General features: G+C 42.9%; 1 long non-coding RNA gene across 1 annotated transcript; it reads left to right on the top strand.

Annotated features, from left to right (window-relative positions):
* Positions 1-1221: 1221 nt before the first annotated feature.
* LOC308592424 lies at positions 1222-6394 on the top strand. The gene is made up of 3 exons (XR_014010498.1): positions 1222-1352; positions 3847-3936; positions 6192-6394. It is a non-coding gene; the product is annotated as an uncharacterized lncRNA (long non-coding RNA).
* Positions 6395-12653: the final 6259 nt, after the last annotated feature.

Here is a 12653-nt window from a genome sequence, read left to right as displayed (position 1 = left end):
GAGTCAATTATAAGGAAATAGTGCAAATGCCAAAGCAAAATTGCCTCTCTAGAGAGATACAGATCAGAATTAGTTCAGGATGATACTACCTGCATTTTAAAAGCACTTATAGTGGATTAAGATAAACTACTCACATTTATGAGTATTACATTCACCAATGCCATCAAAATCTAGGTATGCCCCTTTATTGATTTTGGGGTTTTTGTAGAGTCAAATAAACTGTTTGCAACCAAAGATCAAGGTTGGCACAATAAATATGTACCAGTCAGGTGACATTTGGTACGACGTGGAATTGTTGGCAGACCAACTGATGATGGCCTCCATCCATTTCATTATGAGACTGCTTGCTAAGGTCCAGTTTTTGCATCCAAAAGAAAATGTCTTTTCTGCCACCAAGGTTACAAGGATCAATGGTAGCAAAAGTCAAGCCATATGCATGCATCATTGAACGTGGGTGATAGGGAAATTGTCACCATCTGGGTGTGGTTTGACTATGGCTTCCACATTCCCTGACTATGACCTATGGACCCCAACAACATTTGAAGGACCCCACACCAAATTTAAAGTGAGGAGGGAAGTTTTAATTCTAGAATGGAAAATTGCATTTACTTACCTACTTCTTGCCACTTCCTGCTTTGAACAATGCCAGAACAGGACTTTCCAGTCTCTGAAGTTGGCAAAATGCTCTCAATGACTCCTCCTTATGCCTAGGTGCCATGGCCTATTGACCATCTACTGACACACACACTCCCCACACACTAAATATGGAAAAGAATTTAATATGAAGTGACTGAAATGGGACAAGTGGTTGTGAATAGAGGGATTTCTGAACCAGACCTTTCCTTTTTCATGCTTTCGTCTCAAGGGGAAAGCTTTCATTCCAGAATGATAAGATTAGATACACTTTCTTACAGTCGTATTCTTCACCCTGCTACACTTTAGTCAAGAGACTTTAATTTGGGTGCTGTACAGTTGCCTAGTGATGTCTTCATCAGCTGTTCAAAAGCTCCGGGTCAGGAGCTCAGAGATTTGAATATATAATTTGGCTAATTGACTCAAGTGTCCCTTTTGACCATAGTCAATTTCTACTAATTAGAAATAAGGATCATTAGCTAATGTGTGTAAAGAGTGCTGAGGAGGACGTGTTGCAAGAAGGGCTGAGTGCTGCATTCAACACGAGACAGAAATGATCTTCCTTTCTCCCTATTACCACTCGGAATTCGAAAAGGTCCCAAACTGGATGAAAGTGGCCTGAAGGTCAGTTCTAAACTCTGTATTCTGCACATGAAGATTCTTGCCTGCATATGCACAAGCATAAAGCCCAGCACCACAGTTCTGATCTCTGAAATAAGGTGGGTCCTAAAAATATGCATCTTCAATGTCAAAAACTGGGGGGAAGTGTGTCTTCAGCTGCATAATGAAGATGCCGAATGAATAAGTTGGGGGAAACACAGGAAGCTGCCTTATACTGAGTCAGACCATTGGTCCCTCTAGCTCAGCATTATCTACATGCAGACTGGCAGCAGGTCTGTAGAATTTTCAGACAGGGGTCTTATCCCAGCGCTACCTGAAAATGCTGGAGATTGAACCTAAGACCTTCTGCATGAAAATGTCGGTGCTCTACCATTGAGCCATTGCCCTTCCCCAGACTTGGTAGAATGCAGTTTCCTCCATCCTTAGAGTGTGAAGCACAGCATGACTCATCTTCTATTCAAGTGGTCATTGAGCCTGGGCAGAGCATGGGATGCCTATGCCACATGGTACCATGCAGACCACACCATTGCTACCTTCTCCCTGCATGCATGCATATGTCACCATCTCCTACATAACCCAGCATAAGGACCTCCTGCTGCAAAACTGTCGTGGCAATAAGAGGCTCCAACAAGCTTACACAACCACAATGCAGACTGGCCTTAGACTAGTTGCAAACAAGGAAGTGCCAAAAATTGCCTGGGTACCCACCTTATCCAAGACCCACCCTACTGGGTGTTGTTCTTGGGCTTTGCTTAAGGATTCCCATAGGCATCTGATTGGCCACTTTGGAAACAGGATGCTGGATTAGATGGGTTTTGGTCTGATCTAGTAGGGCTCCTCAAATGTTCTTATGAGTAACAGGAAGGAAGGGCTGTTGCTTTCATGCCCTGTCTGTGAACCCCCCAAAATAATCTGGTTGGCCACTAGATCATCTATTTGGCCACTGTGGGAACAGAATGCTTGACTAGATGGCCCATTTGCCTGATACAGCAGCCTCTTCTTATGTTCTATGCTAACATCTAAGCACCTTACTGTTGGGTTTTTTCACCAAGGCTGTAGGGGTAAATTAGGTCACCCTGTAAATCACCAAAAGCTGCTTCTGGTCCAGCTCCCCACCTTTATGAGAAACTAAAGCATTATCGATTCGGGAACATGCACTTTCTTTGTACATCACTTCAAAAGTGCCCCCTTATATACAAAAGCTACAAAGAGTATCAGGAAAGCTAGCTCAGGTGAAAGCCTTCCTTACCCCCACCCCCATTTTTTTCCAAAGAGTTAGATCTTTGGAAAAAAACAACACATAAAAGGAAAGAGAACCAAAGCCTCTATCCCTCCCTCCTGATAGTCAGCAAAGCAAAGCTGGTGAAGCCACAGGGGAGCCGCCATGTAGAACCTGCTGTTCTCACACAGCTCAAGCCTGGCTTTTGAGGTTTGCAACCATGACAAATCATGAGTTTCAGAATACCAGTACGCCGGGGATGGGTCATTCTTGTGTACTACTCGATCCCAAGAGGGAGAAAAATCCAGAGGGAAGATACCTGAGTGACATTTCAACTGACACATCGAGGAGTAGCAGAGACAGCTTCTCCGCTGTGTGCTGGGTTTGGTTGCATCACTACCGTTGCTTCCAACCCTAGGACAAAGCATTGCTGCTGCTGCTGATGTTGTTGAATTATTTGTACATTTGCATGTTTACATTTATAACCCAACCTTTCCAAAGAAATCAGGACACTTCTCAACCTTTTGAAAAAAAGGTTTGGGTTTTTTTTGTTTTGGTTTTTTAAAGGTGATATTCAAATTCATGGATCTAACTAAGGCCACATTCATTCCATACATTTCAACCACTATGATTCCATTTTAAACAGCCATGGTTTCCATCTCTTTGTTTGTATAGGGTACTTTCTTTGCCTTGGCGTTGTTTGGCAATTGGGATACTTCCTTTAAAATAAATAAGTGAGATATAAATGTTGAGAAATAAACTAAGGGTAGGTGAGGGTGAATAAAAATGAAGATTGTGTCCTGCTTAGACATTTGTGGGAGGCTTATCGATTGAATATGAACAAACCCAACCCGTATTCATGCCTTACATGGGCTTCCCCCAAGGAATTCCAAGAGCTCTCATTTGTTAAAGGTGCAAGAGTCACTAGGAGACCCCCTATTCCCCTCCTACAGCTGCAATTCTCAGAGTGGTTTAGCTATCAGTCCCTCTTCCCAAGGAACTCTGGGAATTGTAGCTCTGGGACAGCAAATTCTTCTTTAAATGTATAGTGCAGATGAGACCACTGCTGGAGAGGGAGAAGGAGCCAACCCACCACATGCTGTTTATTTGGATTCCTGATGGAATACAGCTGGTATAGGTGGGGTCCATACACAATTTTGGCAATCTTTGGTTAGGGGAAACAGAGGCAAAATGGTTCAGCTAGCAGCCATCTGCACTGCCTGACCGAATCCTTCAGTCTCTCAAAGTGACTGAGATACATGAAGCCCAGTGGCATCCATCACATCCTTTTGACCAGTGCTTTCCCAAGAAAAGGAAAGAAGTCTCCACATTTCATAGTGAAAGGTCATATCCTTCCCCCTTTTATTTTCCAGGGAGTATTGCACCAAAAACATCAACACAGTCAGAGTTTCTTCATCAACTGGCAAGACAACACAGAAAACCAGCTTACCCAGTGGCTGCATGTATGCCATGATCATGTTATCACTTAATAAATGGTTGTCTATATGAACTATTACAACTTAGAGGCAGGATGGTGGGTGGTGAGGCATTTTTCTTGGCAGGACTTGGTGCACAGGGTTGGTTGCTCCTTGTGAATAATGGTCCTTTGCAGCCAGAAAGGAACATTCCTAAGATCAGAGCACCAGATTGTTGGAGTTTGGAGGAGGAATAGGGTCAAGACTTCACTTATTTTATTAGCAAATGGATAGATGGGAGATAGAGATCCATGGAAGCAGCCACTGGTAGCATCAGAAGCAGGGAAGGTCTGATCCTACAAACGTTGGGTTATAACTCCCACCAATCCAACCAACATGGAATGATAAGAGTTGTAGTTGAGCAACACCGGGGTCTGGTCTGTAGTTCAAGAGCAGAGGACCTGATTTACCTCCAGAATGCCCTAGGGTCAGTCTGGTGTGTCCAGTTAAAAGGATCTCAAAGTAGACAAAACAAGGCTAAATGGACCAAAACCTGTGTAAATATATGGTAGTTTCATATGTTCATATGGACCAGTGGCTAAGTGGACCAGTGTGCATCAATGGCTAAATGGATCTAAACAAGACTAATGTATAAATGGCAGAATGCACCCATAGCTAAATGACTAATGGGCCAATAGCTAAATGGACCAATAGCCTATCTCAATATAAGGTTGTTTCTTACGTTCATATATTGTCCATCATATATTGCAATGCAGCAGATACCTTTCCTAGGAAGAATGTAGGTGCAAAGAGTTGGTAGTCTGCTCTCTCCATCAGTAGTTAATTCTAAAGTTAATTTAGAACAGAGGTGGGGAACTCTTTTCAGTCTAAGGGTTGTATTCCATTCTAAGCAACCTTCCAGAGGTTGCATGCAAGTGGTGACTGCAACAACGGGAACAACTAATGTAAATATTACAGGAGACAGGAGACTGGCTTCTCACCCTCTCTCTGTCCTCTGTTCAGGCAAGCAAGAGGCATTCTCAGAATTCAAGAATGCTCAAAGAAGGTGCAAGGCAAGTATAGTGCAGATGAGACCACTGCTGGAGAGAGGTGTGGAGAGAGGGGATGTGACCAGGAAGGTGATGGAGGGACCAGATAGAAAGACTTGGAGGGCTGCATTTGGGTCTCGGTCCTGACATTGCCTGCCCCTAATTTAGAACAGGTATCTATTCATACACAGCCACTGCTACAAGTGTGGGACCCTCTTGGCTTTCCAGATGTTACTAAACTGCAACTTCCATCAACTACCCCTCCAGAGGAGGTACAGAGTGTGGCCACACTAGAACAGGCCTTTTTAGCTATGGCTCCCAGCCTGTGGAATGCTCTCCTTGGGATGGCTCAACTGGCACCATCTCTACTTTAGGTGCCAGGCAAAAAAACTTTCCCCATCCAGGTCTTTGGCTTATAATTATCTGTGGCTTCCTTCAGTGGGTGGTATGTTTTAGTCCTGCCTTTTAAAAATACAAACAAGCTTTTGACTTTATTCTATTTTAGTTTTGTTCTGGTTGCTTCTGACTCCAAGTGGCCAGCACTTGTTGTGATTCCTGCATTTCAAGGGGGTGGAATAGATGACTCTTGGGATTCCTTCCAGTTCTACAATTCTATCATTCTAGGATTTATTTATTGTTGTAAAAAATTTTGAGATGATGATGATGATGATGATTATAGTAGGAGCCCCTGTCTGTTGACCATGCTTGATGGTGCTGAGGTTTCCCACATCTACACCGTGTTTATAGATGGGGACCAAGGACTGGAAGAATGCCCAGTTGGTCCATTGACCATGGTCTAGGCCAAAGCCATGCTTCCAGGCCATCTTTCATCACCCTGGTGCCTGCCTTCCAAGTGCTACTAGACCTCAACACCTATCATTTCTGACCATTAGCCACACTGGCTAGGGCTAATGTGAGTCCAGCAATGTCCAGGTTGAACAAATCTTCTCCAGACTCATCTCACTTACCTTGCCACCAAACATTCCAATGAAGTTGTGGGCCAGTCCCCTGCTTACAGCTAAGCAGTTGTACCTATGTAGCTCCTTAAGGGAAAAGGAAAGCAATTGAGGGGAAAAGGCCGGCAAAACTCTGGGAAATAATTAATTTCCCAGAGAACTTGAGACTGGTGCATTTGAGAGCCCAGCAAAACACAGAAGGTTTGAGCATCAGCTAGCGCCGGTGTCTCCGAAAACTCAGCAAGCAACAGGAGATCAAGAACCCCTTGATATTTATTTATCTGGTGTTTTCTTTCAGATCTTGCAATATGACAACACATGTCAGTGTCAGTCGAGGTCCTGCTGGCAACACCTTGAAAACTATGTGGAGGTACAGAAAATAAACAGCGCCGGCTGTGATTTCAGTGATAAAATACCAATGTAAGGGAAGCCTCTTGGGATCCATAATCTCAAATTGTCACGGGATAAGAATTGTCTGTCTTTTTGATAAAAGATGTCAAGTTTCCCCTTCTGGGTTTTAAAGAGAAAGAAGCACTTTTTTCTTATTATTATTATTTTTAAAAGCTGGCTGTATACCAACCAAGTCTGCAGAAGGGATTTGCTTCGTGGTGTGACTGTTTCTGCTTCAGCCCATCTTTTCCTGTAGACTTTGATATCACAATCCTATTTGATAGTCCAATCCCCACATTTTATTTTTTGTTCAGCACATTTAATTTTACCAGCATGGACTAAGGGTGACAGATCTTAATTACTGTATACTTCAAAAAGCATGAGATGAGCTTTTATTTTATGAAAACAAAATCAAACCTGCATTTGTAATTAAACAAACAACCAATTAATTAAGTTGGATGGAAGATTGATTTTTGTTGTTGTTTGTTTTATGGATTATTATTACTATTTCTTAAGAGTACATTAAGGTTTATTTTGCAATGCTTTTTTTTAAAAAAACCCAAATCCTCCTGGAACCAGTGGCCATTTTAGAATATTTCAAATAACTCACTTATTTCTGGATGTCTGAAATAATTTTTAATTTGCTGTGACACTATGTAGGCTTCATGGGAGAATAAGGATCCTGTATAAATGTATCATGGCTGTTACTGCCCTTTGTTGACAGGGTAAGTTTATGCATGTTTCTTCAAGGTATGTCCCACTTCGTTCAGTGGGGCTGGCTCCCAGGTAAGTGTTACATTATTTTGGTGAATATTTACTTCTGAGTAAGTTAATATGTGTAGGATTGGACTGTTAGTTTTGAACACTGCAATGCTGTGAAATCATCAAGAGTGGAGAGATTTGCATGATATTGGGAATTATTCAAGGAGTGTCAGGAGACAGATGGGCAAATATGTCAATTTCAGTTCCTCATTTTCTTACTCTAGATTTCCACATCACTTTGCTTTTTAAAAATCATCATGAAAATTCATTAGCGTTTTGATGCAAATTTCTCCCAAAAAAAATACACTGTATGGGATTTCCTCCAAAGTACACATTGTTTGCAATTCAATTTTCCCTAATGTGTTGCATTCTTGTATGTTGCTTTCAGAAATATATGTGTTTATATGTGCATGTTGTGCTAGAATATGCTTTTGGGTACACATTACTTGGCTGGAGAACTGCATTACAAAATTCAGAGAAGGACGCCCAATATTGTTTTCTTTTCTTTTCTAAAGTACATTATGATCTGTAAAAGCTACTGAATAAATTGCTCTGCGACTCTCCAGGCATTCCAGCATGGTGTTGTCTTCGCTCATGTTCTCACCACCTACACAGGGATGGATGTGCCAAGATATTTAGGTTGGCTTCCTTCAAAAGAGTGGGAAAAATGGGCTCAGCCCTATGTCGGTGCTTCAGATGGGGCTGCTGTTCCTGGCAAGGGGGGGGGACTGCTGGCATAGGATCTGCTTTTGCTTCTCATATGAAGCCCTGGCACTTATCTTGGAGCTGTTGATTACTTGGAAGGGGAGGGGCAAGGTGGTGGGAAGGGAGGCATGTTGCAATCACAATGTGTCCCAAATTGACGAAGTGCCCCGTGGAACTTTGGAATTCGCTCCAACAAGAAGCAGTGGTGGCTGCCAACTTGGATGGCTTCAGAAGCAGATTAGACCAATTCATGAAGAACATAAAAACATCAGAAGAGTCTGCTGGGTTAGGCCAGTGCGTCATCTAGTCGAGAATCTTGTTCTCACAGGGGCCAACCTGTTGCCTGTGGGAACCCCACAAACAGGACCTGAACACAAGAGCACTCTCCCACTGTCCTGTGGTTTCCAGCAACTGGTATTCGGAAGCATTATTGCCACCAAACATGGAGGCAGGGCATACATGGGCTAGGACCCACTAATAGAGCCATCCTCCCTCCATGGACTGGTATACTCCTCTTTTAAACCCACCCAGGTTGGTGGCCATCACTGCCTTCTGTTTATGTGCTGTGTGAAGAAGCACTTTTATCTGTCCTGACTCTGTGTCCAAGTGAAATACAGTGTGATGACATTCTTATATTTTTATTATATGCACACACAGAGAGGGGGAGAGGGAGATGTGGTAGAGACATCAAAATTTTATTGTGTATCATTTTTACCCCTCTAACAGTCATTGAGGATCCTGGGAACTGCAGTCATATAATTGAAGAGTTGGAAAGGACCATAAGGGTCATCTAGTCCAACTCCTTACAATGCAGGAATCTTTTTGCCCAACATGGAGCTTAAACCCATGACCCTGAGATTAAGAGTCTCATGCTCTATTGACTGAACTATCCCAGAAAGCTCCATGAGGTGCTAAGGGTGCTGGGAACTGTATCTCAGTGTGGTCAGCACCCTTAACTAATGTGAGTTCCCATGATTTTGCAGGGAGGCCATGACCATTAAAATGCTATAAGAGTGCTTTAAATATCTTGGTTGGATGTGTCCTGATCCATTCAGTAAATAGACCATTCAGTGGTGCCTATTTGGTTAAGCCAGAGCCTGATCACCTTGTGGGTTTTCGTCTGTGCTTCTGAACACTTTTCTTGTTTCTGTACCATTGTTTGCAGAGTACATCAGACCTGGAGAACATGGAATGCAGTGGCCCATCCCTGCCTATGACAAGCAGAGGATAAATTAATGTTATTGCCCGGTTGATGCATATGTAGGTACAGAATATTCTTCTTTTAATTGAGCTGGCTCTCTCTGTAATTGAAAAGCACAGCTAACACAGAGGCAAGACTCATCACAACAGCTTGTCTCCTGTCACAACCCTCTAGTCAAAGAACGTGAAGAACTCAAACAAAAATGGGAGACTCAGTGACATGGAGGAAAAGCCGGTTGATGCTGTCTCTGTGTGTTTGTGTGTATAATGTTGAAGTACAGCTAATGCCTGTGAAAATATGATCCCTGTAAAGTTGCCACCATATAAATATTATTTCTGCAAGTCAGCTTACAGGTGAAGGAGAAGGAGAAGTGCTGGATCACCACTGGTGCATAATTGGTCAATTGATGTTAGATGCTGATGCTGATAAATATTGCATTTATTTGTCACCTTAACCCCCAAGCAGCTCAAGGGTGGCTTACATGGTTTTCCCCCTCCTCCATGAATCACCACAACAGGTGTTTAAGCATGTGTGCAAACCAAGTTTATTCTCTGCAAAAAAAATCATCATTGGTCAATGTGAGATAGTAAGTCATTTCAGTTCTTGCATTTCAATGATATTTGGTCTTAATTCTAACATTTCAACCTGATTCACTCCTTGCAGTCACAACAAGAGCTCAGCTGGGTGGGATCAAAAGATACGCTCTAGCCTAGCAACATGCTTCCAACAGCAGGCCATCAGATGACTCCAGGAAATCAACAAGCAAAATATGAAGTCAACACCACCATGGTTTCTCACCTGTGGCCCACATCAAGTGGCATACCTTCTAGGAACATTTTGGCAGGGACAGAGAAGATGTGGCCCTCTAGCTGTTGCTGGACTACAATTCCCATAACCATGACCATTGGCCACACTGGCTGATGGGAGCTGGAGTCGAACAACATCCAGAGAACCACAGCTTTTCCATCCCGACAAGTCAGGATCATGGATTTTTGCCATTCTGTATCATAGCTAGTTGCCTCCTCTCTTCCCTGAATTAATCTATAATCTCTTGAATCTCACAATCATGCCCATTGTGAATGATCTCAAGCCTTTTTTTTTGTAATTCTCTGCACCCTTTTGGCTCTGAGAAAAGGTCAAGTGGCCACTTCAGCTGAGTTGGTGTCTTTGATCCCCCTGCTCTCTTCCCAGCACTGCACTCCTTAGAAGTAGTTTCAGCACCTGATTTATTAAGAGGCGGGTGGGGCCAGGCAAGTCTGTCGCAATCCCTGAGAAGATGATAATAAATCTGATCCTCATATCACAGGTGGTGCTGATGTTTTTGCTGGATTATGCTGAGGTTAGCAAATCAAACACAAATGTTTCTACCTTTCTTTTTAAAAAACACAATTCTTTGTTTTTGCGTGATGGGTGCTAGCAAACCAGGAGTGTGGTGGAGAACAGGTTTTGCAACACTTTTTCTTTTATAAAAAACACACACACTTCCACACTAATAAATTTTATTTTAATAAAAGAGGGGTCAAAGAAGCAATAGTCCAGCTATTTTTATGCCATGCTGTCTGGGTTCAGTTTTTCGTTAGCCCTTTTAAACACTGTCAGAGGCACAGATGTTTCCTTATTGGCAAAAAAAAAGTAGTTACTTAGCTACTTAAGTAGTATTTTTAACCTGCTCTTCAGAGTGGGGGGGGGAGCTGTCAGAGCAGCTTACAGAGATCATTAGTATAACAGTTCTTATCGCAAGGCCTATAGTCTAAAAGACGCAACACAAAAGGAAAAGGAAATGAGAGGGATGAGGTAAAAAGCAGTCTATGGAACTTGAGTATGGTTCAAAGATTTTGTGAGTTTTCTTTCCAGGAAGAGAGGTGGGGAGCAAGCTCCACCCAAAGCCCAGTTGGTCTCCACTTTGCCATGATATTCTTCCCAGGAGGCAAGGGAACAGCTTTCCAGTGTGGCCTTTGATGCCCTGGCTGATGGCAAAGCATATTCCATGCCATTAGGGCTCCCACACACCTTCCAACATTTGGGCAAAGAAAATCAGGACAAGGTGGTTGGAGAGGGAGGGCAGAGGCAGCGGAAGCAATGGCAAGGGGGCTGCTTTGCTGGTGGCAGGACCCAGCAACAGGGAGCAGTGGCAACACCACTTGCCCACCATCTGACCCCACTTTGCCTTACCCAGTGCCCACTTCCTATAGAGTTCTCTTAATCAGGCACTTTCTATGATAAAGACAGAATCCAGGGTAGTGGCTGTCCTGGCAAAATAGCGACAGCTGGAGTGAAGAAGGCCTTGCGTGAAGAAGGTCTCAGGTTCAATCTCTAGGTAGGGTTGAGAGAAACACCTGCCTGAATGAAAACCTGGAGAGTTGCTACCAATCAGTGTAGACAATACTGAGTGAGATGGACCAATGGTATGACTCAGTATAAGGCAGCTTTTTATGTTCCTATTCTAATGCAATGCTGCACATTAAGGGAAAGGGCTCAGTGGTAGAGCATTTGTTTTGCATGGAAAAGGTCTCAGGTTCAGTCCTCGGCATCTCCACTTAGGGTTGGGAGAAACTTAAGTCTGAAACCATGGAGAGCTGCTCTCAGTGTCAGCAGAATGCCCTCCTTGGCACAAGGAAGCTTGAGAGAGCAGGCAGGGAAAGCTAGAGGATGGAAATAAACTTTGGAAACTGAGGTTATCATATAACATATAGTATATATTAAGCTTACAATTTACACAGGGGGTGGTTTACATTCTGTGGATCACTCCTAAAGCCAAACTCATGTATAGTCAAGACCTATTGGGTTCAGTGGCGGGTGGGGTTGCCAAAGTCATCTTTCCCAGAACCCCACCCCCTTTTAATTTTATTTTTAAAATATTGTCACATGTGTAAAGCTGACTGTGCATATGTTAAATGCACACAAGTTGTATGTAAAAGGCAAGAGTCTGGTTAAAGGGAATGTCGACTGGAGAATGCATTCAAAGCTCCAGTCTCCTTAGCTGGGATTAAGCCACAATGAAGTCAATGGGGTTTACTTTTGAGTAAACATATATTGGATTGCACTAATTTTCTAATCCTCTTTTCCCACAGTCTAAGCTATTCTTGCAAACACCTTAACTCTGTGCCCATCTAAGTCAACTCCACTCCACCCACCTGTTAGGCAAGATTTTGCAAGTGCAGTATCAATGACACCTCCCTACAGTTATCTTCCTTTGCTCCTGTTACACTTTCTCCTCTTCTTTGCACTGATAGCTACACCACTGAAAGTGACCTCCTTCGTTTCCAGACAGATCTGCTTTTATGTCTTTCTATCCCCATCTCATTGTTTTTCAAGCTCCCCTCCCGTTTTACGTATACTTTGCCAACATTTCTCCAGCAGATATTGCGTGTATTTCTCTAGTTCGTGGATGGCTAACCGGTGGCACTGAAGGTTTTTATTATTTATTTCATAGAATTTATGTACTGCTCAATTGCAAGAAGAAGAAGAAGCCTCAAAGCAGCTTACAGAAAGCAATTACAAGATTCAGAAAATTAAAACCAGCTGTAAACTAAAAACACATCAGCAATGTGAGATGTTTGGAATATATTCTAGATATCTGTAAAAGCTACTGAATAAATTGTTCTGCGACTCTACAGGCATTCCAGCATGGTGTTGTCTTCGCTCAGCAGTGGTCAGGGATGATGGGAGTTTTAGTCCCACAACTTCTGCACAGCCACAGGT

Source organism: Podarcis bocagei (assembly GCF_964188305.1).
Source record: "Podarcis bocagei genome assembly, chromosome: 7".
In the NCBI taxonomy this organism is placed as follows: Eukaryota; Metazoa; Chordata; class Lepidosauria; order Squamata; family Lacertidae; genus Podarcis; species Podarcis bocagei.
The sequence above is the reverse complement of the archived record's forward strand: the minus strand, read 5'-3'. Positions and strand labels throughout refer to the sequence as shown.